Source organism: Colletes latitarsis, chromosome 9 (assembly GCF_051014445.1).
Source record: "Colletes latitarsis isolate SP2378_abdomen chromosome 9, iyColLati1, whole genome shotgun sequence".
Classification (NCBI taxonomy): Eukaryota; Metazoa; Arthropoda; class Insecta; order Hymenoptera; family Colletidae; genus Colletes; species Colletes latitarsis.
Window position 1 is genome coordinate 16,959,950 of NC_135142.1, and position 8,366 is coordinate 16,968,315.

Sequence of the window (8,366 nt, forward strand, 5' to 3'; positions counted from 1 at the left end):
TACAAATCGAACGATGATCGCCTCCCACGCAATAAATTGCTCGCGCGATTCGAGTTTTTTGATGTCAATTTTGGCGAATAATTATCTTTCCCGCGAAACGGGCCCAAACATTTTTCGTTCGTTAACTTATACTTTATTCTACGCATTGTTATTGACACGTTCGTTGAAATGTGCATCGAACATCGATGGAATGAAAATTGTGGTGTGATTTTTTTTTTATTTTGGGTGCAATACAGTTATGTTTGCATTGATATAGTTTTAACATCGTCAGATAATTTATTTGCATGTTGAATATCAACTTCGGTTTCTAATGTATCAAATTGTTAAAAAATATTGCTCAAACATGGGGAATATAATTTTAAATGTTTCACTTTTACGTACAACGAACTGTGAAACATTTGTGTGGAATATTAAAATTTAGCAATACGTAAAAAACAACTATGCAAACTGTACCATCAGAGACTGTTATATATAGAGCATTCATATTATGTACATCAATGTTTAAATTTTTCTTATTTATGACTAACAAAAGAACTAAACGTCAAAGTATGTTAATATGCAAGTTTAACAATAAATAATAACAATAATCATCGATTGTTGTTAAATATAAAACTTTCTTGCTATTTACGTTAATGCGTTAGCATCATAAATATGTGCCGTAGGCAAAATTGTATCGCAATTTAATTATTCTTAACCGTGCACGTACGTTGTAATTGATGTTTTATGTAAATTTCTAGAATGACTTTTCACTAATTGATGCACGATCAATAGAAAAAAATCCCATAATTGTATCACGTTTGTAACTAGTATAAAGTACAAGGGGGTGTCGCATATTACACATGTAGGCATTGTAAGGACACGAAGGAATGAAGGGCTTGAGAGGCAATGCGTGGCCTTACCAAGGAATCAGCCCCCATAGGGAGTGTTCAAAGGGTCCGACCACTTTCCATGTGTACCATATATAAATACACACATCCAGAAGACGCACGTACGCACACTTTATTATGTACAGTGTCGATTAAAAGTTTACGATACTACAGCTTACACGCTCCATTCACGAGAAACGTGTTTCGACGGAACAATTCTGCAATGAAAAATATACGTGCAAAGTGAATTAAAAAAAATTAATCGATGACGTATCGAAGGAATTACCCCATCTCATAAATCGTGTCAATATTTATACATTGGGAGTTCGTGACATTCGTAAACTTGATAATAAATATTTGACTACGTTTCTTCGAACATTTCATTTCTTTCTTGCAATTTTATGTAACTTTAATACTTTTTAGTTAATACCAATTTCAATTCTTTTTTCAAATTATCAACCCTTCTTTCATTTTCATTGGTACCCCCGTGATCAGTGATTATCGATCTCATACACCGTAGACCGTTCGTATCCGATCGAACGGTTCGAGGATTCGAAAAATTACGTTCGGAGTTCGCGTCGGGAACATTTTAGTCGACACTGTACGCTCGTACGCGGCTACACCATAACTTCGCCACGCTTTTGCAGACTGGTTAGGCTCACGCACTGCTGTACAAGCGTGAGTTATCGGGAAAGCATGATCTCTGCTTTCGCTTCCTTTGACTCTTCCTCCTTGCTCCTTTTTGGGGCCGAGGCCAAAGCCTGACTGCGGTCCAACTGTGCAAGGGACGCATAAACAACGAGCATCCTGGAGATACATCACGGGACATCCGATTCAGGGAAACGCTTCCTCGCACGCGAGCCGACAGAAGAGGTGCGGCAAAGTCACGAATGAAGCGCGAAGGGGGGACCCGCGTAAGTGAAAAGGGGAAACAGCAAAGAAGAGGGTACTTAGGCGACAGGAGCACCTCTTCCTTCTTTCTGATTAATTCAGAAATAGAGGAGAAGGTAAGATTACGACATAGGGTAGAAATATGAGACACAGGTTTTGAGCCATATGCAATATTGTCAAGGAAGGTTTTGTCAAAGTATCATATAGCAGCAACCATCAAAAAATTCGTAGGTTTTGCAAGGTCCACGATATTTATACTCGTGCAGTTTATTTCAGATGAAATTCTCTAAATTTATTTATTGAAAGTTTTTAACCCTTTGCACTCGTATTTATATTTGAGATGGTTACTAATCGACTCGGAATTTTTTTTCATACTCGATCAAAATGAAAACATTTTTATGGGAACATATTACAATTTAACTTGTCGGTTTAGTAGAAGAAATTAGAAAAATACAAAAATTTAATCTGCATCTCACCCCCTCTTGAACAGTGATCTCGGGAACAAAACCAATTAGCCAGGACAAAAGAGGAAAAATCTTCTATTTGTTATTTATATATACGCATATATTTAAGCAGAAACTAAAAAAAACATTGTAAAAAGGACCCCTAGAATGAAATTCTAATGTAAATATATTTACAATAATAAAATGTAAGATGGCAACATACGAGTGCAAAGAGTTAATTTTTACTATTCTGCGAGATTTTTGGTTAAAAAATAAAAAGGATATCTCACATTCCTACCACTTACTCTATACATTTATATTCTACTTACATTTTTTATTTTCTCGTAACGAGAATTGGATCGAAGACGCTTCAAACTTTATTTTCCAAAATGACAATGCCCAGTTGTCATCGTAGCGAAGCATAGAAAACTTTTTGTAACAGAACACTGTTGAAACTATTAGGATTATTGATTTATGGAAATTGCACTGCACTTTATATTATTACACGTTTTTAAACTATCTTTTTTACTAGAGGAAGATTATATCTCAACTCGATCGAACGAACTCTCGTGAAAGACTAACTTTCCAAGCGTCGGGGGACCAAGGAACGAATGCGTTAGAGTCTCGGGATCTCATCTCTATTACTATAAACATCCGGCCCTCCACTCGGTCACCGAAGAACCTACCTCGATCTCATAATGAAAGATTAATTTTTGTAAATGAACGCCTTGTCAGGAGATATACATTTCAACAATATCAATGGCATGCGAGTACTCCTGGTCTTAATTCGATTGAAAACGTATGGGCAAGATTAAAGGAACTGATTTGTGAAAAGGAACGACGGAATAGGTGTGAACTTCGACTAGCCACAAAAGTATCGTAGTGTACGAATATAAGAAAAGGAAAAGTTAATTTAAACGACGTAATATTTAAGAAAAACAGTCCTCCTTGCGTGGATGCTCGTTACCTACGAGACTCGAACATTTAGAAACATAATAACAACAACAACGATTGCAAAGCTCCTAGATCGAGCTATTTGTTTCTACATTTGTTTCCACGGTAGGTATTTCACCAATAGGTTGTAGAAATCTTGCGACATCGATACCAGAGTTACGATTTTTACTTTCTATTCGAAATTAAAAATTTTAGACAAGTACCTTCGCCGTATCTGGCGTTCGTAATTTTTGTGCACAGCGTACGAACGCGTTTCAGGCGAATTCGTTTGAGAAAACATTTGTTCGAGGAATGTGCAAGTGACACGCACATTACGTCACCTTATCTACACACGCATTATTAGGGTTGCAGGACGTGTTCGGTCTTCCCTTGTGCTCTTGTAACACGTGGTCGTACGGGTTGTGCGTGGCCTTACTGTTCGACGTAGTATGAAACATGCCCATGCATGTCCGTAATAAATGGGTGGTAAATTCTGAAGCGTTGAACAAAGAAAAAACATGCGGAGCAACAGGAGAACACGAAGCGTGGGGGGGGGGGTTGCACGGTGAGCCTGTGTGCGTTGGTGATACTTTTATTGTGACAGTTTTGTGCCCAACTGGGTCAACCGAGGGGGGCTGAAATCCCATCCTGCGTTCGAGTGGGAGATATCGAACAAGGAGGTTCGATAGAATTCTTGATGGAACAACGAGAATAACAGAATACGAGCGTTTATTTTTCTTCAGAAATGAGAATGTCTTTAACGATCGATTTTTCTATTTTCCATCGTGACGAAAATGTGCTTTGAATCTCAAACACATTGGTACAAGACGTTGGTATATGCGAGGGTTTGTTAGAAATATAATATAATCGACTATTTGAGTCTTTCAAAGATTCTGAGAGGTCCTTTTGTCGAAAGGCTAGTTGCCTTCTTCACTGGCCAGATACTTTAGGACAAAGACCTTGTTCATCGACAGTGCGATGTCTGGTCACCTGCCTCGCTCGACACATGCAAACTTGTCGTAAATAATCGACAATGGCCTCGAAGTCACGCAGCCATCGTTAGAATCGTGTTCAGCTCTTGACCCTGCCATAAATCCATCGTCAGCTAAATAGCAATGGATATAGTTCGTTTCGAGATCTTTTTTAAAGGATAAATTTAAAAAAAATAGCATATTACAGATGGCGCGTAATGTACAGGACATCGTATTTTGCTTGTGATTTCAATTTCCACCTAGGGAACGTTAAAATTTCTCACAGGAGGTTTGGTCTTAATTCTTCTCTGTTGTAGATTCTATTGGATGAATGTGTATTAAAGTGGTCCTTATTTTTCGACTTTCGATTACTTTTTGACACACCCCTCCAGATTGTGACACTTGGTGAATAAAAGTTCTGTGCAAAATTTCAGCGAGATTAGACAACAAGAACCGTGCCGCATTTAAATTAGAGTTCTGAAATTTTTATGATTTCGCGTTAGAGTCGGATGCACTTGTACCATCTTCTACCAAAATTGTCGACTGATATCTTTTAATGAAATTATAATTCCTTATGTTTAAAACAATAACGTGAGTGTGATTGTCATTGTTATATTCAGTATCCTATACAACGCAGCGCCTGGAGTAGAAAAGTATAGTACATATTAGGGTGGCCCTTATTTTTCGACTTTCGATTTTGCTCGGTCTTACCCTCCTAAATCATGTCATTTAGAGAGAAAATAACATGTGCAAAATTTGAGAATGATTGGAAAACTGGAATCTGTGCCGCATTTGAGTTAAAATTGTTAAATTATAGGCGATTTCACGTAAATTTAGGACATAATTGTATTGTGTCATTTTAGAAGTACTAAAGAACATTTTTAACTAGAAGTACAATTTCTCAGATATATATATTAATAATATTTGTATATTACTTTCAACGATAAGGCGGTAGGAACAAGAAGCGTCTCTTATTTAGTTATTGTTAACCCCTTCCCGTACCTTAACGAGTTTGACTCGTGACAAAGATTTTGGCCCAAACGTAAACATAACGCCAGGCTCGCGGACAGTAAATGACGATCGTGATTGAGTTTTAGTTCCTACCAGTACGCCACAAAAGTCGGTCGCGATTCTTATAACCTCTGTTACAAAGCAGTTTAGCATCAGTCTGGTCTGTGTACCGTGCGTTGATGCCTATCGTTTGGGCCCGAATTTCGTCGAGCTAAATGGTACAGGAAGGAATTAAGAGTTCGTCGTGTGCAGTTCGCCAAATATTATTCATAGAGAAATGTGTACAAAAATGGAGACCAGAAGTTCCGGTGAAATATATTTGTTGTGGCATGACGAAAGTGAAATTTTTGGAACAAAGCTTCCTGGTAATAGACAGGTATTGTGTGTGTTATTTTACAACGTATGGAAAATAAAATTGGATCTCAAAACAAGTGTCTTGATCGTGATCAAAGCTCGAAAACTATTAGCATTGCATAAAACTTGGCGTACAAGAAGAACAGAAGATTATGACTGTGTACTTGAAAAATGGTTTCTGCGATCTTCTCTAACCCAACAATCAAGCGGAATTTATTAATTCTCGTGAAAAAAGGAAAAGAACCTTTTCCTAGTACGATGCAAAGAAACGTGATTTTTTGACACACGATCGTATGTGCCTCGTCCTTTCAATTGAAAACAATCGTATGGCAAAACGTAGCACACCTACATTCGGTTTTAGTTTCCATACATAAGGAAAAATCACGAATTATGACTTACTCCCCATGTTATATGCGATGTTTAATAATAAATTGAACGATAGTAGCGGAGATCACACGCATATATAGTGTTATTATTTTACAGTAAAGGAATTATAATTTCACCAAAAAATATCGGTTAACAAATTTAGAATACGATAATACAAGTGCATTCGACTCTAATGCGAAATCGTTATAATTTCAAAACTTCAATTCAAATGCGGTACGTGTCTACTAGTTGTCCAATCACGCTAAAATTTGGCATAAATGATATTTTCATCAAGTGTCACAATCTGTGAGAGTGCGTCAAAAAAAATAAAAACATCTGCCACTTATTAGCTAAGTTAGTAGCCACTACGTAGCTAAGGATCACCCTAATGTGCATACTGTGTATTCCAAGGAGCCTGAGGTCTCTTGTTACTTGAGTAGCGGTCACGCGCAATGCTCTCCAAAGGACGCTTGACCGCATCCGAACAATGGCGCTGAGAACCTAGATCGGGGTAAGAACCAGGATCACAGAATCTGGGCAGGGATGAATGATGCACCCGCGCATGAAACTACTATCTTTTTTACCATCGTTTCATAAGAAGAAAAGGAAGATGATAAATAGACTTCGGAACTCAGTAGACAATTCAGTATAGGTTTGCAAAATTATCGGTGAGAATGTTTCCTAGTGGAATCTTTCCATCAATTTTCAGTTACATATATCTTCCGTGGACAATTTAATCGTATATTTTTATTGGATACGAGTGAAAGTCTTTATGCTGTCATACATTTAAGTTTCATATGATAAGTTAGCGTGAAACAACACTTGGAGCTTCGATATTACCCCTATTTGCCCTCCAAATCTTTATAAATGTTGATATTGGTATTGTAAATGTATCAGACATTCCATGAACCGATAAATTTCACTCTAGGAAGAACGAACGGCACAAACTTATGAAATGACCCAATGCTATTAATTTTGAAAATAGTTTAAGCTATTAAACATTTCGGAGTAAGTTACTCATAAAATTGGGCAGTGGTGTGTAAATTGCACGTTAGTAGACCGTATATATCAAGGAATATTTTGTTAAATAATGTAGTAATATTTTTTGATACGATCGGATCCAAAAATCTAAATATCTACAAATAAAATATACATGCATGTATGTATGTGACACTTTTAGAATCGTCGGTATAATGGGGAACTACAGATTAACGCGCGTTTCAATGTTTCATTGTTTATAGTCGTTTAAATCAACAGGTGTGGTTACGAAGCGTCGCAAGGAACTCTTGTCAAGAGAGATTAGGATGGGGATTAGGATGAATATGTGGACGATGCCAAACCAGCACTAGTTTCGCTGCCGGTTGTTGGTAAATCGTGGTTTAGAATCAACCGGCTAGCAGATCCGATGTGGAGGTGGCCAGAGGAGCTAAACGAGCTTAGGATAGCGCCACGAACAACGCCTAAACGCTATACCTGGATGCGCGGTTTATGTGTGTCCGTGCGCATTGCTATACTCGTATGACCATCTGGTGGCCGGTCAATTCTTATTCGCCGACCGTCAATCATCTCATCCATAATTCTTAGCTCGCAATGAAGCGTATAATAAAACTCGCAAAAAATGTTTATTCAACAACGATTGCTGCTTCCGAACGTCGGTTACAAAATGTACGAATCTCTAGAAAACTTGAAAAAAACGTCTATTTAAATAAATATTATTCTAAATAAGATTTCCGCGAATACCGATTAAAAATTGATCGATCATTCACAGTTCGTGTATCGTTACAAAATACGGACAAAATAGTAATACAATAAGTGGCAGATGTTTTTATTGCTGCTTGTGATGATATTTTTTTTTAATTAATGGAAACTGTGTTATTAGTACATGCAAATTGGTTGAAGTCGAATGGACGTTTGATTCGATATATCTGATCAATTTTGTAGGTTAAAAGAGTAATATTATTAAATAACGAACGTGTGTAATGATACGATAACAATAGTCGTGAATAGAAAAATATATGAGCATTGTGTTTACGTTTATGGTATTTGAAATTGGGGGAATTTATGTTATGTAATGTTTGCAATAAAAAATGTATTGTTTAAACTAAAAAGAAGAAAAAATATGGTTTTTGGAGGCGCCGGGTATCGATCCCGGTACCTCTCGCATGCTAAGCGAGCGCTCTACCATCTGAGCTACGCCCCCTGTTGCGAATACTGTGATTGTTGCTAATCACGGTCTTGAGTACAGTTAAATAAATTATTGACTTCGATGATCTTAATTCCACAATTTTTCACATTACCCTTCATTTTAAATACCATCGTCTCAGAATGCCTAAACAATTGCTAAATAAAAGATGTGCAATGATAATTTTGATAGTAGATTATCTTTTTTCTCATTGAATATTAATGTTTTTTTTGATTGGAAACATTGGACACTGTATTCTAGTAATCGAATATTAAACTATCAAACCGCGAAGAACAAACGAAATACTGTCTTTTTGTAAAATAGTAAGTATGTGGGAAAAACAATATTT

The 8,366-nt window shown here is 36.9% G+C and overlaps 1 non-coding gene across 1 annotated transcript; it reads right to left on the reverse strand.

Moving 5' to 3' along the window:
• Nucleotides 1-7,962: 7,962 nt before the first annotated feature.
• Nucleotides 7,963-8,035, reverse strand: Trnaa-agc (transfer RNA alanine (anticodon AGC)). The gene has a single exon. It is a non-coding gene; the product is annotated as a tRNA-Ala (tRNA).
• Nucleotides 8,036-8,366: the final 331 nt, after the last annotated feature.